Source organism: Eschrichtius robustus, chromosome 15 (assembly GCF_028021215.1).
Source record: "Eschrichtius robustus isolate mEscRob2 chromosome 15, mEscRob2.pri, whole genome shotgun sequence".
Classification (NCBI taxonomy): Eukaryota; Metazoa; Chordata; class Mammalia; order Artiodactyla; family Eschrichtiidae; genus Eschrichtius; species Eschrichtius robustus.
The window spans coordinates 32,377,235-32,404,510 of NC_090838.1; the positions used below are offsets into that span (position 1 = coordinate 32,377,235).

Consider the following 27,276-nt stretch of genomic DNA (forward strand, 5'->3'; position numbering starts at 1 on the left):
AAAAAAATATAGTCTATCCGTAAAATGGAAAGTTGTTCAGGCATAAAAAAGAATGAAGTACTTTTACCTGCTACAACAGGGATGAACCTTGAAAACATTATGCTAAGCGAAGGAATCCAGTCACAAAAGATCACATATTGTATGATCTCATTTAAACGCAATGTCCAGAATAGGGAAATTCAGAGAGACAGAAAATAGGTTAGTGGTTGCAAGGGACTGGGGGGGTGGGGTACAGGGGATAGAAAGTGACAGCTAATAGGTACAGCAGTTTCTTTGGCATGCTGAAAAACTTCTGGAGCTAGATACCGGTGATGATTGCCCAATCTTGTGAATATACTGAAAACCTCTTAATTGTTCACTTTAAAAGGATAAATTTTATAGTGTGTGAACTATATCTCAATTTTAAAAAATTCACAGAAGTTATTGGATGGTGAGATTGTAGATAATTTTCATTTCTTTGTGTACACAGTCTTATACTGCTTGATTATTTTTTAAAATGAGCAAGTACTATTTTTATATGGAGAGAAAAATAATGGGGATATTCTAATGGGGGAAAACATGAAAATATCAGTTGCACAAAATAAAGTTACCTTGAACTTTCCATACGATGCAATTCATGCATCCTAATCTCAAGTACTTTGCAAGTTGAAAATTTGAACCTCCCCTGAGTTAAGTACTTAAGAAAAAATTCATCATCTTTCTTTATAATTAACGTGCAATAGCAAAGATGGAACTATCTAAAATCAGGGAAAAGTGAAAATGGGGTTAATAAGGGGGTATTCATAGTCAACGCCAATCTCAGGGAGAGAAATGGTTTCCCAGAGTCAGTCGGGAGCATAGTAATCTACATCTTCCTGTTTCTACACATGGGGAAAAATCAAAACCACAGCTTCATCTCTTGGTTCTACCATCAGAAAAATTACAAGCTTAATTAGGTTTTTTGGTTCAAGGCCTCATTTTGCTTTTTTTTTTTTTTTTAACATCTTTATTGGAGTATAATTGCTTTACAATGTTGTGTTAGTTTCTACTGTATAACAAGGTGAATCAGCTATACATATACATATATCCCCCTATCTTCTCCCTTTTGCATCTCCTTCCCACCCTCCCTATCCCACTCCTCTAGGTGGTCACAAAGCACTGAGCTGATCTCCCTGTGCTATGCGGCTGCTTCCCACTAGCTATCTGTTTTACATTTGGTAATGTATATATGTCCATGCCGCTCTCTCACTTCGTCCCAGCTTACCCTTCCCCCTCCCCGTGTCCTGAAGTCCATCCTCTATGTCTGCATCTTTATTCCTGTCCTGCCCATAGGTCCTTCAGAACCTTTTCTTTTTTTTTTTTTTTAAGATTCCATATATATGTGTTAGCATACTGTATTTGTTTATCTCTTTCTGACATACTTCACTCTGTATGACAGACTCTAGGTCCATCCACCTCACTACAAATAGTTCAATTTCGTTTCTTTTTATGGCTGAGTAATATTCCATTGTATATATGTACCACATCTTCTTATCCATTCATCTGTCGATGGACACTTAGGTTGCTTCCATGTCCTGGCTATTGTAAATAGAGCTGCAATGAACATTGTGGTACATGACTCTTTTTTTTTTTTTTTTAATAAATTTTATTTATTTATTTATTTATTTTTGGCTGCGTTGGGTCTTCATTGCTGCGTGTGGGCTTTCTCTAGTTGCAGAGCGGGGGCTACTCTTCATTGCGGTGCACGGGCTTCTCATTGCAGTGGCTTCCTGTTGCAGAGCACGGGCTCTAGGCAGCCGGGCTTCAGTAGTTGTGGCTTGCAGGCTCTAGAGCGCAGCCTCAGTAGCTGTTGCACACGGGCTTAGTTGCTCTGTGGCATGTGGGATCTTCCTGGACCAGGGCTCGAACCCGTGTCCCCTGCATTGGCAGGCGGATTCTTAACCACTGCACCACCAGGGAAGTCCACATGACTCATTTTGAATTATGGTTTTCTCAGGGTATATGCCCAGGAGTGGGATTGCTGGGTCATATGGTAGTTTTATTTTCAGTTTTTTTGAGGAACCTCCATACTGTTCTCCATAGTGGCTGTATCAGTTTACATTCCCACCAACAGTGCAAGAGTGTTCCCTTTTCTCCACACCAACTCCAGCATTTATTATTTGTAGATTTTTTTGATGATGGCCATTCTGACCGGTGTGAGGTGATACGTCATTGCAGTTTTGATTTGCATTTCTCTAATGATTAGTGATGTTGAGCATCCTTTCATGTTTGTTGGCAATCTGTATATCTTTGAAGAAATGTCTAAATAGGTCTTCTGCCCATTTTTGGATTGGGTTGTTTGTTTTCTTAATATTGAGCTGCATGAGCTGCTTGTAAATTTTGGAGATTAATCCTTTGTCAGTCGCTTCATTTGCAAATATTTTCTCCCATTCTGAGGGTTGCCTTTTCGTCTTGTTTATGGTTTCCTTTGCTGTGCAAAAGCTTTTAAGTTTCATTAGGTCCCATTTGTTTATTTTTGTTTTTATTTCCATTACTCTAGGAGATGGGTCAAAAAGGATCTTGCTGTGATTTATGTCATAGAGTGTTCTGCCTATGTTTCCCTCTAAGGGTTTGATAGTGGCTGGCCTTACATTTAGGTCTTTAATCCATTTTGAGTTTATTTTTGTGCATGGTGTTAGGGAGTGTTCTAATTTCATTCTTTTACATGTAGCTGTCCAGTTTTCCCAGCACCACTTATTGAAGAGACTGTCTTTTCTCTATTGTATACCCTTGCCTCCTTATCAAAGACAAGGTGACCATATGTGTGTGGGTTTATCTCTGGGCTTTCTATCCTGTTGCATTGATATATATTTCTGTTTTTGTGCCAGTGCCATACTGTCTTGATTACTGTAGCTTTGTAGTATAGTCTGAAGTCCAAGAGCCTGATTCCTCCAGCTCCGTTTTCCTTTCTCAAGATTGCTTTGGCTATTCAGGGTCTTTTGTGTTTCCATACACATTGTGAAATTTTTTGTTCTAGTTCTGTGAAAAATGCCATTGATAGTTTGATAGGGATTCCATTGAATCTGTAGATTGCTTTAGGTAGTATAGTCATTTTCACAATGTTGATTCTTCCAATCCAAGAACATGGTATATCTCTCCATCTGTTTGTATCATCTTTAATTTCTTTCATCAGTGTCTTATAGCTTTCTGCATACAGGTCTTTTGTCTCCTTAGGTAGGTTTATTCCTAGGTATTTTATTCTTTTTGTTGCAAAGGTAAATGGGAGTGTTTCCTTAATTTCTCTTTCAGGTTTTTCATCATTAGTGTATAGGAATGCAAGAGATTTCTGTGCATTAATTTTGTATCCTGCAACTTTACCAAATTCATTGATTAGCTCTAGTAGTCCTCTGGTAGCATCTTTAGGATTCTCTGTGTATAGTATCATGTCATCTGCAAACAGTGACAGTTTTACTTCTTCTTTTCCAATTTGGATTCCTTTTATTACTTTTTCTTCTCTGATTGCTGTGGCTAAAACTTCCAAAACTATGTTGAATAATAGTTGTGAGAGTGGACAACCTTGTCTTCTTCCTGATCTTAGTGGAAATGGTTTCAGTTTTTCACCATTGAGAACGATGTTGGCTGTGGGTTTGTCATATATGGCCTGTATTATATTGAGGTAAATTCCCTCTATGCCTACTTTCTGGAGGGTTTTGATCATAAATGTGTGTTGAATTTTTTCAAAAGCTTTTTCTGCATCTATTGAGATGATCATATGCTTTTTCTCCTTCAATTTGTTAATATGGTGTATCACATTAATTGATTTGCGTATGTTGAAGAATCCTTGCATTCCTAGGATAAACCCCACTTGGTCATGGTGTATGATCCTTTCAGTGTGCTGTTGGATTCTGTTTGCTAGTATTTTGTTGAGGATTTTTGCATCTACGTTTATCAGTGATATTGGCCTGTAGTTTTCTTTTTTTGTGGCATCTTTGTCTGGTTTTGGTATCAGGGTGATGGTGACCTCATAGAATGAGTTAGGGAGTATTCCTCCCTCTGCTATATTTTGGAAGAGTTTGAAAAGGATAGGTGTTAGCTCTTCTGTAAATGTTTGATAGAATTCGCCTGTGAAGCCATCTGGTCCCGAGCTTTTGTTTGTTGGAAGATTTTTAATCACAGTTTCAATTTCAGTGCTTGTGATTGGTCTGTTCATATTTTCTATCTCTTCCTGGTTCAGTCTCAGAGGGTTGTGCTTTTCTAAGGATTTGTCCATTTCTTCCAGGTTGTCCATTTTATTGGCATATAGTTGCTTGTAGTAATCTCTCATGATCCTTTGTATTTCTGCAGTGTCAGTTGTTACTTCTCCTTTTCATTTGTAATTCTTTTGATTTCAGTCTTCTCCCTTTCTTTCTTGATAAGTCTGGCTAATGGTTTATCAATTTTGTTTATCTTCTCAAAGAACCAACTTTTAGTTTTATTGATCTTTGCTATCATTGCCTTCATTTCTTTTTCATTTATTTCTGATCTGATCTTTATGATTTCTTTCCTTCTGCTAACTTTAGGGTTTTTTGTTCTTCTTTCTCTAGTTGCTTTAGGTGTAAGTTTCGGTTGTTTATTTGAGATGTTTCTTGTTTCTTGAGGTAGGATTGTACTGCTATAAACTTCTCTCTTAGAACTCCTTTTGCTGCATCCCATAGGTTTTGGGTCGTCGTGTTTTCATTGTCATTTGTTTCTAGGTATTTTTTAATTTCCTCTTTGATTTCTTCAGTGATCTCTTGGTTATTTAGTAGTGTACTTTTTAGCCTCCATGTGTTTGTGTTTTTTACAGATTTTTTCCTGTAATTGATATCTAGTCTCATAGTCTTGTGTTCAGAAAAGATACTTGATACAATTTCAATTTTCTTAAATTTACCAAGGCTTGCTTTGTGACCCAAGATATGATCTACCATGGAGAATGTTCCATGAGCACTTGAGAAGAAAGTGTAATCTGCTGTTTTTGGATGGAATGTTCTATAAATATCAGTTAAGTCCATCTTGTTTAATGTGTCATGTAAAGCTTGTATTTCCTTATTTATTTTCATTTTGGATGATCTGTCCGTTGGTGAAAGTGGAGTGTTAAAGTCCCCTACTCCGATTGTTTTACTGTCGATTTCCCCTTTTATGGCTGTTAGCATTTGCCTTATGTATTGAGGTGCTCCTATGTTGGGTGCATAAATATTTACAATTGTTATATCTTCTTTTTGGTTTGATCCCTTGATCATTATGTAGTGTCCTTCTTTGTCTCTTGTAATAGTCTTTATTTTAAAGTCTATTTTGTGTGGTATGAGAATTGCTACTCCAGCTTTCTTTTGATTTCCATTTGCATGGAATATCTTTTTCCATCCCCTCACTTTCAGTCTGTATGTGTCCCTAGGTCTGAAGTGGGTCTCTTGTAGACAGCATACATATGGGTCTTATTTTTGTATCCATTCAGCCAGTCTATGTCTTTTGGTTGGAGCATTTAATCCATTTACATTTAAAGTAGTTATCAATATGTATGTTCCTATTACCATTTTATTAATTGTTTTTTGTTTCTTATTGTAAGTCTTTTCCTTCTGTTGTGTTTCCTGCCTAGAGAAGTTCCTTTAGCATTTGTTGTAAAGCTGGTTTGGTGGTGCTGAATTCTCTTAGCTTTTACTTATCTGTAAAGGTTTTAATTTCTCCGTTGAATCTGAATGAGATCCTTGCTGGGTAGAGTAATCTTGCTTGTAGCTATTTCCCTTTCATCACTTTAAATATGTCCTGCCAGTTCCTTCTGGCTTGCAGAGCTCTGCTGAAAGATCAGCTGTTAACCTTATGGGGATTCCCTTGTATGTAAATTGTTGCTTTTCCCTTGCTGCTTTTAATATTTTTCTTTGTATTTAATTTTTGATAGTTTGATTAATATGTGTCTTGACGTGTTTCTCCCTGGATTTTTCCTGTATGGGACTCTCTGTGCTTCCTGGACTTGACTGACTATTTCCTTCCCCATATTAGGGAAGTTTTCAACTATAATCTCTTCAAATATTTTCTCAGTCCCTTTTTTTTTTTTTCTCTTCTTCTTCTGGGACTCCTATAATTCAAATGTTGCTGTGTTTAGTGTTTTCCCAGAGTTCTCTGAGATTGTCCTCAATTCTTTCCATTCTTTTTTCTTTATTCTGCTCTGCGGTAGTCATTTCCACTATTTTATCTTCCAGGTCACTTATCCATTCTTCTGCCTCAGTTACTCTGCTATTGAGTCCTTCTAGAGAATTTTTAATTTCATTTATTGTGTTGTTCATCATTGTTTGTTTGCTCTTTAGTTCTTCTAGGTCCTTGTTAAATGTTTCTTGTATTTTCTCCATTCTATTTCCAAGATCTTGGATCATCTTTACTATCATTACTCTGAATTCTTTTTCAGGTAGACTGCCTATTTCCTCTTCATTTGTTTGGTCTGGTGGGTTTTTACCTTGCTCCTTCATCTGCTGTGTGTTTCTCTGTCTTCTCATTTTGCTTAACTTACTGTGTTTGGGATCTTCTTTAGCAGCCTGCAGGCTGCAGGTTTGTAGTTCCCATTGTTTTGGGTGTCTGCCCCCGGTGGCTAAGGTTGGTTCAGTGGGTTATGTAGGCTTCCTGGTAGAGGGGACTGGTGCCTGTGTTGTGGTGGATGAGGCTGGATCTTGTCTTTCTGGTGGGCAGGACCACATCTGGTGGTGTTTTTTGGGGTGTCTGTGAACTTATTACGATTTTAGGCAGGCCGTCTGCTAATGTGTGGGTTGGTGTTCCTGTCTTGCTAGTTGCTTGACATAGGGTGTCCAGCACTGTATCTTGCTGGTCGTTGAGTGGAGCTGGGTCTTAGTGCTGAGATGGAGATCTCTGGGAGAGCTTTCGCCGTTTGATATTACATGGGGCCGGGAGGTCTCTGGTGGACCAATGTCCTAAACTCTGCTCTCCCACCTCAGAGGCTCAGGCCTGACACCCGGCCAGAGCACCAAGACCCTGTCAGCCACATGGCTCAGAAGAAAAGAGAGAAAAAGAAAGAAAGAACGAAAGAAAGGAAAGGAAAGAAAAGAAAGTTATTAAAATAGAAAAAAAAATTTTAAATAAAAAGATAAAAAAGTAATAAAAAAAGAGAGAGAAAGAAAGAAGAGAGCAACCGAATGAAAAAACAAATCCACCAATGATAACAAGCGCTAAAAACTATGCTAAAAAAACCAAGAAAAACAAACAAAAAAAATGGACAGTCAGAACCCTAGGACAAATGGCAAAAGCGAAGCTGTACAGACAAAATCACTCAAAGAATCATACACATACGCACTCACAAAAAGAGAAAAAGGAAATATATATATATATATATAAAAATAAAAACTGGAAGAGAGCAACCAAATCAATAAACAAATCTACCAATGATAATACGCTCTAGATCCTCAACTAAGATAAACATAAAACCAGAAACAAATTAGATGCAGAAAGCAAACCCCAAGTCTACAGATGCTCCCAAAGTCCACCTCCTCAATTTTGGGATGATTCATTGTCTATTCAGGTATTCCACAGATGCAGGGTACACCAAGTTGATTGTGGGGATTTAATCCGCTGCTCCTGACACTGCTGGGAGACTTCCCTTTCTCTTCTTTGTTTGCACAGCTCCTGGGGATCAGCTTTGGATTTGGCCCCACCTCTGCATGTAGGTCCCCTGAGGGCGTCTGTTCCCCACCCAGATAGGATGGGGTTAAAGGAGCGGCTGATTAGGGGGCTCTGGCTCACTGAGGCCGGGCGGAGGGAGGGGTCCGAATGCGGGGAAAGCCTGTGGAGGCAGAGGCCAGCGTGATGTTGCTACAGCCTGAGATGCACCATGTGTTCTTCTGGGGAAGTTGTCCCTGGATCATGGGACCCTGGTAGTGGCGGGCTGCACAGGCTTCCGGCACGGGAGGTGTGGAGAGTGACCTGTGCTTGCACACAGGCTTCTTGGTGGCTGCAGCAGCAGCCTTAGTGTTTCATGCCCGTCTCTGGTGTCTGTGCTGGTAGCCGTGACTCATACCTGTCTCTGGAGCTCGTTTAGGGGGTGCTCTGCATCCCCTCTCCTTGCGCACCCCGAAACAATGGTCTCTTGCCTCTTAGGCAGGTCCAGAGTTTTTCCCGGACTCCCTCCTGGCTAGCTGTAGTGCGCTAGCCCCCTTCATGCTGTGTTCATGCAGCCAACCCCAGTCCTTTCCTTGGGATCCGACCTCCAAAGCCCGAGCCTTAGCTCCCAGCCCACGCCCGTCCCGGCTGGTGAGCAGACAAGCCTCTCAGGCTGGTGAGTGCTGGTTGACACCAATCCTTTGTGCGGGAATCTCTCCGCTTTGCCCTCCGCACCCCTGTTGCTGCGCTCTCCTCCGTGGCTCCGAAGCTTCTCCCCCCACCACCCACAGTCTCCGCCAGTGAAGGGCCTTCCTATTGTGTGGAAACTTTTCCACCTTCACAGCTCCCTCCCACTGGTGCAGGTCCCGTCCCTATTCTTTTGTCTCTGTTTTTCCTGTTTTCTTTTGCCCTGCCCAGGTATATGGGGAGTTTCTTGCCTTTTGGGAAGTCTGAGCTGCCAGCATTCAATAGGTGTTCTGTAGGAGTTGTTCCACATGTAGATATAGTTTTGATGTATTTGTGGGGAGGAAGGTGATCTCCACGTCTTACTCCTCCACCATCTTGAAGGTGCCCCCTCATTTTACTTTTGAGTGAACCTGACAGCTAACATCCTAGTCAGGAAACAATTTTTTCAGGAAAGAGGTGTGGGAATTAGGGGATTCAAGAGAAGTGAGATGGAGACCCAGTCCAGGGTGTTCAAGCTGACATCAGAACGTGGGATGTCTTTCAGCAGGGGAGGGGCTGGCGAGTCTGAGAGAGTGAGCCACATTCAGAGTGGAGATTTAGACCAAGCTAAGGCTACAGATGGACTCAAGCATCTCCCTGACGCACTCAACAGGAATTTTCCGAGGACCCAGCAACTGCCATTGAGCCCTCTGTATTCAAGGTTGACTGGAGAATCAGTAGCTAGTGTCTCTTTCATAGTCTGAACTTAATGTTAAAGGAGGTGAGTGAACAATATTCCAAGAGCCACAAAATTCCAACAGGCCAGCAGGCATGAAATATGTCCTATTGAGCAGGCATGGCCTCTGCCTGCAAGGGATTTATAGTAAAATACAGCAGATGAGAGAGACTCACATGTAATCAGCAGAAAACTAGTGCTTGGAAGAGTTGTACTTATGTATAGGTGTGTGTATAAGCTCCTATTTCTAGGAAGGCCATGGCTTAGGTTCTTTACAAATAGTGCACCATAAATGGAATTGTCCCAAACATTGCTGTTAGTCACAGTTTTGATCTGAAAGGTCAGAAAGAACTTGAAAAAAAACCCAAACAAACAAACAAAAAAAACCTTGTGACTTATCAGAATTTTGTTAAATGTTCTTTGGCCAGGAGCAGTCATACATGACGCAGTGATGTAGCTTATTACTCACGATTTATTATTTGAAGAAGAAAAGGGCGAAGAAGTTGTTCTCTCTTAAAACCCTGGCAAGAAAATACAAGGTCTTGCTATGCCCTTCCTAAAACAACTTCCTGAAGAACAGAACCCAAACCACAAACAGCACTGCAGCTCAGACCATTTTTGCCCAGCATTTCCGAAAATATTATGCTAATTCTAATCTGCAACACAGATTACATTAGCAAGGTGTAACAAGAAGCAATCAGTGTTTATAAAGTACGTTTTCTCCTTAGCCCTGCCTGACACTGTACCCCAGAGGTGGCAGGAACCTCTGGGTCTCACATCAGAGATGGCAGGCAGGGACTTAATATGGTGCCTGATTGCTGAAGTTCTGCTGACGAGCACTGATACTAATCTGTATAGAATCTGTGTCTCGTATATAAGGTACAGGTATTTAGAGTTTTCTACTAATCTGGCAAAGAGAGGCCTCCAGAGCTGGGAGAGTGCATGCTGATTTTATTCAAGTATGTTGAACTGTGTCCAGCATATAGTAGGCTTTCAATAAATATATGCTTTTAAGTGATGAATGAATGAATGAAATACTACTAGGGCACAGGTGCATACAGGTATACACACTCATACATATATAAACATATATAATTCATACATACGTATATATAGGAGTTGGCTCACACACTTATGGAGACTGAGGAGTCCAAACCCAGGAGAGCCAATGGTATAGTTCCAATGCAAGTCTGAAGGCCCTGAGAAGCAGAAGAGCTGATGGTATAAGTAAATTCCAGTCCAAGTTCGAGTCTGAAGGCAAGAGAAGATCAATGTCCCAGTTCAAAGGCAGTCAGGCAGAGAGAGAAAATTTGTTCTTACTCATCCTTTTATTCTATGCAGGCCTTCAATTGATTAGATGAGGCCCACCCACACTGGGGAGGACAATCTGCTTTACTCAGTCTACAAATTCAAATGTTAATCTCATCTGGAAACATCCTCAGAGACACACCCAGAAATAATGTTTCAACAAATATCAGGGGCACCCTTTGGTCCAGGCAAGTTGACACATATATATTCTCCAAATCCCTTACCCATCCTACTCCCATTTTAGGACAAGTTGCATGAACCAAGCACCTTTTCTGTGACTTTTGTAAAGAATGAATGCATTTGTGAGGCTAAAGTGGATGGTTTAGATCAAAATTTTCTGGGCACGAAGCTAATTGGCACAAAAGTAGATTGGTGATTTCTGACAGCATTCAGTGCCTGCCGGATACACTTGATTAGTTGGTACTGTGCTCCCTTAATCATCAACCACACTGTAATACTAGGATAATCAAACCAATGTCAGAGTGTGGGATGCACAGAGGACAGGTAAAGGGCAGAGTCTGAGCAGGTGGCTAGATCAGAGAGCAGAGAGGTGGGCTAAGCAGAGGCCGCAGTTAATAGGAAACATCTCAGCTAAGGGTTTTCAACTGGAATCACCTGAGGAGCTTTAAAATCTGCCCAAGCCTTCCTCCAGACCAATTAAACCTCTTGGGACATGGGAGATGGTGGCACCAAAGTGCAAGTGTTTTTAAGTGTTCTTCAAATGCTTCTGAAGTGCAGCCTGGATGGAGAGTCCCTGTTCTGGGGTCCCTGTTCAATCAGTTCTTTACTAGAAGAGAGTGAGGTGGATCCTTTGTGAAAACCAATTCAGTGGAGAATAGTGGTTCCCAAACATGACTGCACATAGGAATCACCTGGGGAAGCTTCAAAACCCGCCTATGCCTGGGATCCACCCCCAGAGGTTGTGATTGAATGGGTCTGGGGTGTAGCCTGGGCTTTGGAATTTTAAAGAGATCCCCCAGAAATGCACAATCTCTAGCCCCACTCCAGATCTTAGAATCAGAATTTGCATATAAATTTTTTTAAAACGGGGGTAAAATACAGTTATCCCTCAGTATCTGAAAGGGATTGGTTCCAGGAACCCTGCTGATACCAAAATCTGCAAAGGCTCAAGTCCCTTACATAAAATGGTGTAGTATTTGTATATAACCTACACACACCCTCCAGTATACTTTAAATCATCTCTAGATTACTTATAATACCTAATACAATGTAAATGCTATGTAAATAGTTGTTGGTGAGTGGCAAATTCAAGCTTTGCTTTTTGGAACTTTCTGGAATTTTTTCCCAAATATTTTCAATCCACCTTTGGTTGAATCTGTGGATACGGAATCCATGGATATGAAGGGTCAACTGTACGCATAACATAAGATTTACCATCTTAATCATTTTTAAGTGTACAGTTTAATACTGCTAAGTATATTCACATTATCGTGCAATCAATCTCCAGAATTGTTTTCATTTTGCAAAACTGAAACTCTATATCCATTAAACAACAACTTCCCGTTCTCCAGGCTCTGTGTGGGATGCACTCTACAGGCCTGAAAGCTTTGTAGTTGCCCAGCCTTGAAACTAAAGAGACAGCAACAGAGACCTCCATGATTTATTGGACAGGGCATCTTACACGTCCAAAACAAGGGTCCTGGAGCGACACCTCACCATGTATGGCAGATGGCAGGTAGAACATGGCAGCAACCTTTGTTACTTGGGGGAGGAGACTACCATTTATAGCGGGAATTGATGTCAGGTTGGCTTATCATTTACCAGGGAAACCAGCAGCTGAGACACATCCCTCACAACCCCTCAGGTCAACAATTATCACGAGGGTAGCTGTTCTGGTCTAAGGATTAGAATCATCACTAGCTGGGCAGGGGGCGAGCACCGTTTCACATGAGCAGAGTGTAGGTGCTGCAGTGACTGGTCGAGCAGGGGATGTACAAGAGAGAGCGAGAGAATAGCCATCTTGAGTGGCCTGACCATACATCACCATTCTACTTCTCTTCTCTATGAATTCGACTCTTCCAGGTACTTCATATAAGTGAAATCATACAGTGTTTGTGTTTATGTGACTGGCTTATTTCACTTAGCTTAATGCCTCAAGGTTCATCTATATTGTAGCATGTTTCAGAATTTCCTTCCTTTTTAAGGCTGAATAAAGTTCCATTGTATGTATATACCACAGCTTATCTATCCATTCATCTGTCGGTGGGCATTTGAGTTGCTTCCACTTCTTGGTTATCATGAATAGTGCTACTATGAATATGGGCGTACAGATATCTCCTCGAGACCTTGCTTTCAGTTCTTCTGGGTGTATCCAGAAGTGGAATTGCTGGATTATAGAGCAGTTCTATTGTTTAAAGTCTCAGGACCCACCATACTGTTTTCCACAGAAGGTGCACCACTTTACATTTCCACCAACAGTGTACAAGGGTTCCAGCATCTCTCTTTTCTTGCTAACACTTGTTATATTCTGGGTTTTTTGTTTGTTTGTGTTTATTTTTGATAGTAGCTATCCTAATGGGTGTGAAGTGCAGAATCTGCATTTGAATCAGATCCGCAGGTGATTGTGTTTGGTTACAGTTTGAGAAGCTGCTCTACTGCCCAGGCTGGTTCTCTGGCTGGCACATTGCCTCCTTAACATGCATTCTCCCATATTTGGTAGCATTGACTATGGTGTTGTGTTGTCAATGTTTATCGGGCTTTCCAGTTTTCTACAGATGACTATTATGGCTTGATCCTGTTCAACCTCTGCTCTTTGCACTATTGTTCTTCGGCAGCTTTGGTGAAAAGTGCCCTCTGGACTCATGTATAGAGGGTTTCCATCCAGGGGGGAAGCTGAGTCCTGCTCCTGAGGTCCCATGTGGTCCAATCTCTGCAAGGACACAGAATAAAAAGAAACAGCCCAAATAGGCCAAAACAATGAAGAGGAAGTCCAACTTTACCTTGGAGTTGCCAAACAATTTAAAAAGGCATGAGGACCAGGACACCCAGCAGCGTTTCTTGAAGCCCCTTCATCTTTCTTCTCCGATTCTCTCTACTTGCACAGTGCTCTGGAGCTCCTCATACTTCACCTGCTGCATCTCTCTCTCCTCCCTCTTGCCTACTCTTCTCCTTGCCTCCATTTATTGGTACATCTGTCCGGTCTCTCTTCATAAGCAGATCCTCTCCTTAAGTCTTTACCTTTTCTTCCTCCAAGACTGAATCCCCAGAGTTCTGGAACTGTTTGGGAAAGCTGCATACTTCTCCAAGGGCCAGGGAGGGACCAGTGGGGTAGAGAAAGACAGCATTTTCTATGTGTGTATGTGTGTGGAGTGAGGGTTAGGTGGAGACTGAAAACTCTTGTTCATGGCTGGCTTGCACATTTGTCTCCTCTACTGGATTGTGAGTTCACCGAGGGCTCCGTGTCTTACCCCATGGGTATCTTCTGTCATAGTCCAGTTTCTGATCCATGGTGAGTGTTCATATATGTGTGACAGCTGACTGCTTGGTGGCCTAATCTAGGTATAGGGGAGGAACAAAATTCTTTTTCTCTCTGCCCTCCTAGGTTCTTCAACTGGGGCTCTGCAAATTAGACTGACCCAAGACAGATTAACAAGAGAAAACAAGCAGAAGCTTATTAACCTGTGCATACACATGGGAGTCCTCAGAGATGAGTAACTCAAAGAGGTGGTTAGAACTTGGGCTTACATTGCATCTTAACAAAAGAACAATACATTTTTAGAGAAATGACAGGACAAAGGAAAGGGACTTTGAGTTTCTGGTGGTGGGGGGAAGTTGGGGAATGTAACTATATAGAGGGACTAGGAGAAGATAAAGGCTGATTAGTTAAGTTTGTTATGTAGATTCCTCTGGTGCTGTCTCTAGGCAGATAAGTGTCTAGGGTTGTCTCTGATGGTTAACTTCTGTCTTTCCTGGAAGAGAGGAGAGAGGGGGAACCTTTACAAATTTTTATCCTGCTTTTAGGCAAATAAGGGCAGGGCAGAGAAGATTTTTTGTGTCTTATTCTTCCCAACTGTCTTCAGCTCAAAATAATCAATGTGTCAAAGTGGCATATTTCAGGGTGGCATATTCTGTTACTCTTCACGGATAACCTAGAGTCTATGTGTTCATTATGCTACCAGCTCTGAAAAAGGGTCCCACAATACTCACGTCACAGCATCACCTAGGATTCACTGCCTTCTTCCCCAGTGTCGTAGAAATAAAGCTTCTCAAGGGCCTCAGTGGCTCTTATATCCTCCAGCATGTAGCTGACATTCTCAACAAGACTCCTTGATGGAGATGATATTTTGAAAATTCAGAATCCAGCTGATCCCTCTGGAAGTGATATTTCACTGCTGCCTTCTCATCTATTAAATCCATGCTTGTTTCTGACCCAGAGCTGGGTACAGATCTTCTTTCTTATTCATAAGCAGTATATTCTCGAAATTGATTCACCACTATATACCCCTGCTCCTAATGACAGATGGTAGCTTTTCCTTGTCTTTCCTGCTTTTGAACATGGATATTAATCTGTGGACTAAACATTAGGAAAAGTGCACTGTCTCCATAGCACATGAGTGACCTTCTCCTGTGGTCCTCAGGAAGCTGGACCTAGGAAAGAACTTCAATGTTCACCAACATACTAAGCTGTAAATATCACACTGTTTGTTTAACTTGTAACATTAATCTTTCTGTGACTCTAGGCATAAAATAAGGAAAATACCACAACTTACTACAGCAAGTCAATGGGCCAATGAGATGGATGCTGTTATGTTTCAAAATTGTGCCAAGTTTATGTTGATAAAGTGACTTTCTTCTGGGAATCTAAAAAACAGTGCCTATGGTTCTAATCCCGTGTGACTCTGACTTTGTTTTAGATTTACATAAAACAGGAAATTGACCCAATGTGGCCTCATTTGTCTTCATAACTCCTCTACTGATGGAATTTATAGTGGGTGTAGTGTTATTATTCTTTCACTACTGAGGTCTAGAGAGATTAAGCTTTCAGTTAAACTAGCAAATTCTGTATTTGTTCCAGAACCAAGAGAAAACGAATAGGTCTGTGGCTATGTCTACATTAAAAAACAAAACTTTAAAAATTGCTGTTATATGGTGGAAATGAGGACATTTTGTTAATCAAAAGCAGTTGAGTCTCACAGACTGAGTCTATTCAAGGCTTGGTTAGAATTGACTTGTCAGTCTCATGGAACAACTTGTCAGTTCAGCCTAACCACCACTTTGATGGATTAAAAAGCCAAACAAACTTAGAATGTTTGCATGATCTACCATCTAAATCGACTGTGTGTGGACCAGCAGCATGTGAAATGTTAAAATTAATACAGTCTTTCTAATCACCTTCAAGAAAAATAATCTGACTCTAAATTCTCATTCTTGGGCATGTATCGTATAGGAAAGGCCCAAATAGCTCCAAATCCTTCTTTCCACATCCACTGAGTACAGTGTGAATTTTGACATGGTCCGTATTTCTGTTAGGAGTTTTGGGGGTGTTTTTGTTTTTGTTTTGTTTTAATTTTTATTGGAGTATAGTTGCTTTACCATGTTGTGTTAGTTTCTACTGTACAGCAAAGTGAATTGGCTATATGTATACATATATCCCCTCTTTTTTGGATTTCCTTCCCATTTAGGTCACCACAGAGCATTGGATAGAGTTCCCTGTGCTATACAGTAGGTTCTCATTAGTTATCTATTTTATACATAGTATCAATAGTGTATATATGTCAATCACCATCTCCAAATTCATCCCACCCCCCCTTCCCCCTTAGTATCCATAATGTGTGTTCTCTACATCTGTGTCTCTCTTTCTGCTTTGAAAATGAGATCATCTCTACCATTTTTTAAATAAATTTATTTATTTATTTTTGGCTGTGTTGGGTCTTCGTTTCTGTGCGAGGGCTTTCTCTAGTTGCTGCGAGCGGGGGCCACTCTTCATCACGGTGCGCGGGCCTCTCACTATCGCAGCCTCTCTTGTTGTGGAGCATAGGCTCCAGACGTGCAGGCTCAGTAATTGTGGCTCACGGGCCCAGTTGCTCTGCGGCATGTGGGATCTTCCCAGACCAGGGCTCGAACCAGTGTCCCCTGCATTGGCAGGCAGACTCTCAACCACCGCGTCACCAGGGAAGCCCTGTTTTTAGATTTTTAAGGAACCTCCATACTGCTCTCCATAGTGGCTGTATCAATTTCCATTCCCACCAACAGTGCAAGAGGGTTGCCTTTTCTCCACACCCTCTCCAGCATTTATTGTTTGTAGATTTTTTGATGATGGCCATTCTGACCGGTGTGAGGTGATACCTCATTGTAGTTTTGATTTGCATTTCTCTAACAATTAGTGATGTTGAGCATCTTTTCATGTGCCTCTTGGTCATCTGTATGTCTTCTTTGGAGAAATGTCTATTTAGGTCTTCTGCCCATTTTTTGGTTGGGTTGTTTGTTTTTTTGATATTGAGCTGCATGAGCTGTTTGTATATTTTGGAGACTAATCCTTTGTCAGTTGGTTCATTTGCAAATATTTCTCCCATTCTGAGGGTTGTCTTTTCATTTTGTTTATGGTTTCCTTTGCTGTGCAAAAGCTTTTAAGTTTCATTAGGTCCCATTTGTTTATTTTCGTTTTTATTCCCATTTCTCTAAGAGGTGGGTCAAAAAGTATCTTGCTGTGATTTATGTCATAGAGTGTTCTGCCTATGTTTTCCTCGAAGAGTTTTATAGTGTCTGGCCTTACATTTAGGTCTTTAATCCATTTTGAGTTTATTTTTGTGCATGGTGTTAGGGAGTGTTCTAATTTCATTCTTTTACATGTAGCTGTCCAGTTTTCCCAGCACCACTTATTGAAGAGGCTGTCTTCTCCATTGTATATTCTGGCCTCCTTTGTCATAGATTCGGTGACCATAGGTTGTCAGGAGTTTTGTTTAGCTCTTAGTATAGGAAACCTGAAATAATAATACTTATACAAGACAGAAGTTCCTTTTTCTCACATGTAAAAGAAGCATAGAGAATTGGTGTACCTCAAAGGCAGGACATGGAGATTCTTTGCCTGTGGGTGAAAGCAAATTGCTTCTGGTATTTTAGGTTTATTGTGATAGAGAGAAAAGCATTTGTAGCCGTAACGACTGCATACTAGATGGCCAGAGTGCTGTCAGTTTGCTTCAGTACAGACAGCTTTAGGTAGGGTGGTAGCAACAGAGGTTACTGATTAAGCTTTTGATAATCCACTATCATGCTCTAAGATCCATCTAGTCACTACACATGTTAAGCATGTGAGTTAAATGAGGACATAATAGAAATCACCATCCTTTAGGTTTTTTTGATGGTAGAACTCATGTCCAGACTTCTCTTAAAAATATAGCGTTACTTTTGGTTTACTATTTTCTTAGGAAGAGACAGTCACAGTAGTGCTCACTTTGGGTCAGGAAGCCAATGTGAGGATTCTGCTATTTACCAGATTTATCCATTCAGACTGTAATTCAGGAACTAGGGCAAATAACCAGAGGTTGGATTAACAGAAACTTTGTTCCCACCATGAGATGGACTTGGACTCAAACTTCATTTGTCACTGGATCCCCATAGGTAAGGCTCTGCTCTGCGCGTGTGTGGGGGAACAGTGACATTCTGGGTCCTTAAGGGTTAGCACAAATCCAAAGCCATGTCGATAATTTGTGAAAGGTATATTTCCCTTTCTATAGTACACAGTTACGTTGGTAAATGTATGCAGGTACTTTTGGTGAAGGGATAGAGGAAGATTTTCATAGGTTCTTACAATGTCCTTCCTCAGGGTTTCTCCTTTTCATTCACTGAATTGGGAGTCTGGATATTAGAAAATAGGCCAAGATTCTCTAGTGATGATTTAAGTCAGGTATGATGGTTTAAGTCGAGGTTCACCAGGCTTAGAAAATTTTTCAGTTTTACGGGTCAAGTACATCCCTCATAGGCTGCCTATCTAGTTCAGTTTTAGAAACACCGTGATCGGTTAGCCACCATCAAAAGATCCCTGGAAGTCAAATCATTCTGCTATTATAATCACTGTATCTACTCTGTTTCTGGCACTTAAATCCTACTGTTTAGTGTCTGCCCCTCTGGACATCCATCAACCGTGCTGAAATCAGGGAACTAATTTTAATAGCAGTATCTCCCACCTTCATCCCCAGAGTACAGTAGAAATTCAACAAAGCACTCTTCAAGGATTCTGGTTCTCTCTTCATCAATGTTTTCTCCAATGCCTTAGAAAAGGGAGTGTCTCTAGTCTTAGTTTCAGTATATGCTAGATATTGTGTATGATAAATCCATTCCAATATTTTTATCTCCTTAAGTCTCTGGAGTCATAGCATTTCAACTTCCTTCAGTGCTAGGCCACGGTGGAATCCGGGTTTCAGTTGACCAACCGAGTTAACAATTGGCTCAAGCTAAGGAGAATGAATGCAGAATCTCTGGTTAGTGTATCCATGCTAATAATTTGGCCCATAAAATTATGTTTCTGGTAGAATACCCAATATATTGTCTAGGCTTTTGCCAATATTAATTTTAGCAAAATTTTGCAATTCTTTTGGCATGTGAATCCTTTCCTTCCACGTTTGAACTTTTTAAATTGGCCCCTAAGGACATGCTAGATCTCGAGCTAGTTACAAGTCTGCAGGGAATGAAGGATCACAGGTGTAAGGCAGGAGAACTGGAATTCCTGTAGGCGATAACTGTCTCAGATGAGGTCACTATATGGTCTTCAAGCAGGGCCACATGAGCATCTTTAGACAGGGGAAGAGGACTGCTTCTTTTGGTAAGAGAGGTGCAGTGGAGTTTGAGCGTACTCAGAATCATCTGGATCCTCCCAAATGCCCTCATTCCAATTCTTGTGGCCCCCTTTCCCAAATAATGCCCTGACTTTCATATATGACATCTAGTGAGGACACGAATTCAACCTACATTGAAATTCAGTAACCGGCCAGATCTGACTCTGTGTTTGCTTTGCATTTGGCCATGACAGCCCTGTGACTTTAAGAGATAAAAAATTGGGCTTCCCTGGTGGCGCAGTGGTTGAGAATCTGCCTGCCAATGCAGGGGACACGGGTTCGAGCCCTGGTCTGGAAAGATCCCACATGCCGCGGAGCAACTGGGCCCGTGAGCCACAATTACTGAGCCTGTGCGTCTGGAGCCTGTGCTCCGCAACAAGAGAGGCCGCGATAGTGAGAGGCCCGCGCACCGCGATGAAGAGTGGCCCCCGCTTGCCACAACTGGAGAAAGCCCTTGCACAGAAACGAAGACCCAACACAGCCATAAATAAATAAAAAAAATTAAAAAAAAAAAAAAAAAAGAGATAAAAAATTCTTTTAGAGGAGTCCTAAAAGCTCCCTGTTTCTCTAACAATACATTAGTATGAGAATTTAAATTCTTTAGCCTGTCTTCATTTCTAAAAGCTCACAGAAGCTAATAGAGGCAGCCATCCCAACCCCTATTTTTATATTCCTTAGCCCCACGTAATAAGTGGGAAAACAATCAAAAGGGAAGCCAAAATCTGGCTTCAGTAGACACTTGATTCCAAATGAAGAAAGATAGTCATTTACATTGCTATTTTACCATCTCACATACCATGGGTTACAAGTGTCCCATCATTTAATGATATCCCAATACTTATTCCAAGCCCAAATAGGTCAGATAAGTCAATCTAATGTTCCATGTCCTTGAAATCTGTTGATTGCAACCACTTATAGTCCAATTTTTGTGTTGGTCAGAGTTCTTTATTTGTAATCAATGAATTTCCTCTGGTTACTTTAAGCAGAAAGGAATTTATTCGGGGATATAGAGCTTAAAGAAGCATTACAAATGTTGAAGAAACAGACTTTAGGTAAGCTTCCAGGAATAACCCCAGTGTGCTCTTCCACATTCCAAAACGACCTTCCAAAGGAGTTACAGCATCTGCTATGATCCGGAAGCCACCACACTGCTGGTTCCATTCCATGCCAGAAATATGAATGCCTCTTGCCGTGCCTCTTTCCTGTACAACTCGGTTTTGAATCAGTCTAATACAGGTGCATCTGATTGGTGGAATGTCAATCACCCTAGGTATCCTGCACAAGAACTGGGAAATACAGTTTTTTATTTGTTTATTTGTTGTTGAGAAGACAGGAGCTACAGAGTGAAGAACTATCAAAATGTTAAGAAGGTGTTCAAAATATTTTTGGACATCTGAGAAGGAACCTGGAGAATAGAAAAGGGAAGAGCAGTAGGAATTTACTTCTTGGATTGGGTGGTAGGCCCACAAGGATTCATTATTTATTTTGGCTGCACCGTGCCGCTTGCAGGATCTTAGTTCCCCCACCAGGGATCGAACCCGCACCTTTGGCAGCGAAATCATGGAGTCCTAACCACTGGACCACCAGGGAATTCCCAGGATTTATTATTTTTCTAATACTTTATAATGAATACATATGTATGTTAGTCTGGCTTCTCCAGAGGAACAGACCAATAAGATCGTTCTATCTATCTATCTATCATCTATCTATCTATCTATCTATGTATCAGGAATTATCCTATGTGAATATGGAAGCTGAAAGGTCCCAAGATCTGCAGTCGGCAAGCTGGAGACCCAGGAGAGCCAATGATAGAGTTCCAGTCTGAGTCTGAAGGCTAAAGACCAATGTCCCAGCTCAAACACCATTAGGCAGAGGGTAAGAATTCTTTCTCACTCAGCCTTTTACTCTACTCAGGCCTTCAAAAGGCCCACCCACAAGGGGGAGGGCAATTGGCTTTATTCAATCCACCAATTCAAATGCTAATCTCAACCAGAAGCACCCTGGCAGACACACCCAGAAGTAATGTTTAAACCAAATATCTGGTCACTCTGTGACCCAGTCAAATTGACACACATCAATTTTATATACATATCAAAGAATACTATTTTCATTATGAGATATAAAAAAGGATTTTGGGACAACTACAAGTGACTGATGGCCACTACAAAATGTAGTCCCTGTTCTTAAGGTTTTGACTGAGTTTAAGTGTAAATGCTTTGGGGGAGGAGCAGTTTTTTAAGTTGCTATTAGTCATTTGTATCTTGGTTTGAAGGTGAATGAATGGGTTGTTGAATGGAGTTTGGAGAGAGAGAGAGAATTTAATCTAGGTATTTGAGGAGTGGAAAAGTTGAGGGAACCATTAGAGGAATAAAGGAGGAAAGAGTGGGAGTTTGAGGGCTCTAAGACAGATTTCTGCTATTTCACATTTCGGTTGGAACTGCGCTAACTCCTGGCACTTGCTTGAGGTAGTTTTCATTTTTATTTTTTCACCTTAAAGGATATTGGAATTTTCATGGGACTTCCCTGGTGGGCCAGTGGTTAAGACTCTGTGCTCCCAATGCAGGGGGCCCTGGTTCGATCCCTGGTCAGGGAACTAGATCCCACGTGCTGCAGCTAAGACCCGGTGCAGCCAAATAAATAAATAAATATTTAAAATAAAAATAAAGAAAAAATAAAGGATATTGGCATTTTCAGGTGTCAACAGATTATTTCCAATCTGTTATGTATCTATCAGTATGCCCAGTTTTCATTTTTTCATATACATGGCAGGACTCTGAATTAAAACTTGCTCTTCCAGCCTGTCTTTCTGGTTCTTGGGGTATTAGTCCACACTATTAGAAAGTGCAGGTGGGGTCATATACTTCATTATGTGCTGCTATTTGTTTCAGTCTTGGATTAGAGGAGCCAATGAGCAGAAATTGCACAAGGGAACTTTCTTCAAACCTTCAGTTTATGAATAATGCATAACTCGCCGTGACTCATCAAAAGCAATGGTAAACAAACCCCCAACAGTTGGCCACCTCCTCAGCAATCCACAGACAGTGGTCCCACCCCTTGCAAACTGTGAACAGCAATATTTGAAGGTAGCAATAGAAATTGGTGGTGCTGGTTTATCTTTAGCATCGCCCATATGCTTATTGGCACACAGTTAAGTCAGAAAAGTGACTGAGGCAAGCAAAGAGAAAAAGGTGTCCCAACTACTAAGGTATCTGGAATCTGTAGAAATGCAAGCTGTTCCCTATCCCACCCCACAGAAGTGCTCTTTCCCTGATCTTTTTCCTGTTATGAATGGGGAGCCCCACCATTATTATAGTCTGACAGTCCTGGCTTCAAATTCTGCCTCTGCTACTTTTGAACTTTATGTCATTGGGCAAGTTACTTAACTTTTTTTTTTTTTTGAATTTTATTTTATTTATTCTTTTATACAGCAGGTTCTTACTAGTTATCCATTTTATACATATTAGTGTATATATGTCAACCCCAAGTTACTTAACTTTTCTTCTTTTATTTTAGTTTCTTCTCATCTTTCCATCCTGGCCTCCATTCAGTAAGAAGGGATAGTAGCAATACTTATCTCTAAACACTCAGGGCTCTTAATTATGAACAACAGCAGCTGACTCATGCTGATTAGGCAGAAAAGATATTGGGTAGCTCACAGAGCAGTTGGCAAGGCTAGAGAAGCAGGCTTAAGGCTAAGCTTCTGGGGTCAAGGCCTGAAACTATGCTGCAGAAGTGACCCAATAAGGAAGCCGCTGACCCTGCTTTCCCCCAGAGCCCAGAGTGGCTGCCGGGAATGCACACTCTACTGGAGCTCTGCCAGCACTGATACTTCTGGGCCAGGAACTGTTCTTACAACAACTGGTACCCCAGAAGACTGGATGCCTCTGCCACCACCCTTGTCAGCAAATGGGTCCCAGGTATCGCCTCCTTCCTCTGGTTCATCTTTTCTGATTAAACTGTTGCCTGGGAGCATCTTAGTGGCAGATCATAGGCGTCATGCCTTTGTTCTAGCTGCTGAGGTCTCTGGGGAAGCAAATTTTCTGACTTGACTTTAGGGAGGCAGACCTCATAAGGCAGGGAACTGCCCAAACATAGCAAAATGCACAAAAGGTGAGAGGCAACCCGAAAACATGACGTACATTCTCTCTCAAAGTGTGGTGAACACCAAGCAGGTATGTCCAATGTTTGGCATGCTTTTGGGGTTCATTAATTCTTGTTCCCTTTTCTTCTTTATCAGAAATATCCATCTACATAGGAAATGGCAGCAAATGGAAATTGTATATTTTCTTTTTTTCTCTATTTGAAATAAATTTTTAACCATTTTTAAAAAAAAAAAAAAAAAAAAAGAAATATCCATCTGCTCATTGGATTCACCCCCAGGCTGGTTTCTACATAGGCAGGATTTGTAAACAAAGTGATGGAACCTTTGACCCAGTTTGGCCCACTTGGAAGGGTCTCTACTTCCTAGGGCCATTCCTTGGATGGACTTGACCTCTTGGCTCCTGACCTTATCTGCCCTGACCCATGGGACCTACTCACTCCTTCCTCTTACACTTGACCTTCCTCTTACACTTGACCTTTTGATCACTATACCTTTTGCTTGCTCATGACCACAGCAACCCACTGACACTCTCCACCCCCCCCCCCATTTTTATCCTAAGCTCTTGTTCTCTTGCCTTTTAGTTTATAATGAATCCTGATACCAACTGGATTCTCTCCTTGCCATGACTTCTGAACAGTTTATGCAGCATTTTCATATTTTGCATAATCATTGAAGGAGATATTATAAGAAATATTCGAAGACTTTTTTAGGTTTATAAAATAACTACCAAATTAACTATTGTTAATGAAAGAGAAGTGAAGAAAGTCTGAAATGGAGATAGACGAAGACAAAAGAAACAGTTACAGAATGTTTCCCTATCACTTACCCCATTCTCCTACTCCTCTTTTTAAGAAGTAATTCATTAGGACTTTGTATATAGAGGGGAAAAGAAAACTAAAACAACTTGCTCCAAGAAATACGCTTACTGATAAAATTTCCCCAAACTCTCTTAAGACGGACTCTGCTTTCTCTTTCATGCAACTGCACTTGCTAAATTTCTAGAACTTCTTCCTAACTAACAAAGGGCAGCATTTTCAACATTAACAGCCTGGTATCTAGCTGTTGGGACTCTGTGGGCTAAGAGAATGCCTTGAGGAGCTGGGGAGAAAGCAGTATGATCCTGTTCTAGCATCATGGCTCAGGGAGCCAGGAATTATTTATCTATGATTATTTATTCAAATTTTCCTGCTATCTCTCAACTTCATTTGACCGTCTGGGAAATGTTCTGCTCAATTGACAGGAAATGTCCTCAAAAGTCCTTAGGCTTGTTTGTTTCTTTGGATGTGATCTAGAGTAGTATAAACAAGCAGATATGGAAGATGATTCTTGTTCAGAGTTGTCACAGTATAGTGACTGACCCTCAGGATAAAGGCAATTGAAGTCGTGTACTATTTTACATCATGGTTCTCCGTCAGAGAGCAGCGTTCTACCGGAGAAAGTTTCAAAGAGTTACCAAATCTTTCTTGCTCAATTGTATCCCTCAAAATAAGGCATTATTAGAGAAAGACTGAGGACATCAGATCAAAAAGAGCTAACACATCTTAAGAAAAGTATCTTTGAGTGTGGCTCCATCTCTATTTACAATGGTGGGAGAACTATACTTAGACCACTTTGTTTAATTTAATTTAATTTATTTTTTATACAGCAGGTTCTTATTAGTTATCTATTTTATACATATTAGTGTATATATGTCAATCCCAACCTCCCAATTCATCCCACCACCATCCCCCTCCCCGCCACTTTCCCCCCTTGGTGTCCATACGTTTGTTCTCTACATCTGTGTCTCTATTGAGTCAGACCACTTTGAATCCCAGTTCTGCTACTTTTAGAAGAGCATTTTGGATGAGACATTCGTTCTACTATTATGTAACTTCTTTGTTTTACAAACGTGAAGGACTTAAAGTGCAAATATACCAGAATCCTTTACTAGCATCTAAATTAACTAAGATTCATTAGCTTGGTGGCCATAAAGACCCTGAAAATAGGACAGAGAGAGGTAATTCCTGGTTCTAGAAAGGGCTAGAGCATAATACCATGGACGTGGCAGTTCTAGCTGGGGTGCCCAGGTCGTGGTGTCCTGTTGACCTTGAAGCAGCCGGAGGAGGGAAACTGGCATAGCCAAAATCATGTTGAAAGAGAAATGGAGAGAATCTCTCAGGCAGACTCCATGTACTGTTAAATTTTACCTATACTTTGCCCTGCTTAGCATAGTTAGTTAAGCAGCAGGAGAAGCAGTAGTGGCAGATCAGAAAAAGTGCCCTATTGATGCGGGTGGGAATGAATAACAGGTGTATTCCTAGCTAGTTGATTTTATGCCAAAGGTATCCAGATCCACAGCCCTGTTGGGGAAGGAAATCCCAGACTTCCTGCCAAATTTCATCATGGGGACATATGAACCTTATTCTTTCTGGTTCAGTAATCTTGGTCCAGCTGCAAAAATAACTTGCGCATGAATTGCCAACAGAAACAGGTAAAGCTACTGGATGAGGACCAGGAGGATGGCAACCTCTCTGCCCCTTTATATATGTCTGGTGTTTGGAGGGTTGGTCTGGTTAATTTTGGCAAGTCTGTCTGCTGGGCTCCTAAACCCAGCTTCTAGGAGCTCAAGACACCTGTCCCATTCATCTTTCCCTGGGTCCGTTACAGACAATAAGTTCTAAGAGCAGTCTAAGACTGGTCAGAGACTCAATGCTGTGTTGAAAATATAGGCAAAATATTTCCATTATTCCATTGTCATAGAATAGAATGGAAGAACAGGAATGAGCTCTTTCATTCACCATGTCCAGGACAAGGCTCAGGTATGGAGGGGGGCTGCGTTTTCCCAGGGTCAGCTGAGGAGTGTTTGGTGGAAGTGGAAACTTTCCAAAAAGGAATTAGAAATTACCAGTGGGCATGATTATTACCTCTCACCATCAGGTGGAGTTTGTGCAGTAAACTATTATTAATAAAAAGGGAATAAATATCTTCTCCATGTTTCAGTGTTTTTTTCACCGAGTGAACCAAAACCATATGTTTGCTAATATGCAATTTTACATAAATTGTGGCGGGAAGGCACTTGTTTTACCAGTTTAATGCAGCACTAGATTTTAGGGAAATACCATTTTGTTTTGGAGGGACAGTGATGGCTGTTTATGCACAGCAAATTCTTGGGCCCTGAAATATTGCTTTGTACTTCCTGACTGTCTCGCTAGGCTGCCTGTGACTCACAGTATAAGAATCCTTTAATTATTCTGAAACCGGCTGGCTGGCTGTGTTTTTTCTTCTGTCCTTCCGTTTCTATCTCTCAAACAGTGTTAGTTCTCCAGGTTTGAAGCTTGCTTTTCTACTAGCGTCTCTTGTGCCGTGCAGCCGTTGGGGGTGCCTGCGTGGCATGTCCCTGCCCTGCAGCAGTGCAGGTGTCCCTCTCCATATTCAGGGAGAGCCCTAGCCTAGTTCCCAGTCCTCAGCTAGGAGGGGGCCTCAAGAAAAAATGAACCAGAGCCAGCCAGCCCCTCTGGCTGTGGCTGTGTTTTATTGGCTAACCTTCTGCTTTTTTCTTTTAGACAAAGCCCATCATGGTTCATCTTTTCAGTTTTTCTTTTCTCACAAAGGATCCATTTTGAGAGGCTTTCCTTTTAACCAAGAAGATACAGTTTTCTGGCCAGACTTCTCATTGTTGACACAAGGGGCCAAACCACCTCTCCCCTTTCTGTTTTTCTGGCATGTCTCCCTGACCCAGCATAAGCCAGCACCTTCATACAGAGAACTTAACTGGTCCTGAGGAGACGTTCATTCACCTGTTCCATAAATACTTACCAAGAGTCTGCCTTAAGTATGGTGACCAACTGCCCAATTTGCCTGCCACTGTCCTGGCTTTAGAACTGAAAGTACTATGTCCCAGGAACCCCCTTCGTTTTTGTTGTTGCTGTTGTTTTTGTTTTTGTTTTAGTTTTATTTATTTATTTATTTAATATTTATTGGAGTATGGTTGCTTTACAATGTTGTGTTAGCCTCCACTGCACAACAAAATGAATCAGCCATACACATACAGATATCCCCTCCCTTTTGGACTTCCCTGCCATATAGGTTACCACAGTGCAGTAGGTGAGTTCCCTGTGCTA

At 41.2% G+C, this 27,276-nt stretch overlaps 1 long non-coding RNA gene across 2 annotated transcripts in view; it reads left to right on the forward strand.

Moving 5' to 3' along the window:
* Window positions 1-27,276, forward strand: part of LOC137777209 (uncharacterized) — a 133,319-nt gene that overhangs the window by 94,277 nt on the left and 11,766 nt on the right. The window contains exon 6 of one of the 2 annotated variants that reach the window (XR_011076461.1): window positions 20,804-20,949. The exons of the other annotated variant lie outside the window; for it this stretch is intronic. This is a non-coding gene — a long non-coding RNA (uncharacterized lncRNA). The remainder of the gene's footprint in view (window positions 1-20,803; window positions 20,950-27,276) is intronic. 2 annotated transcript variants of the gene reach the window in all.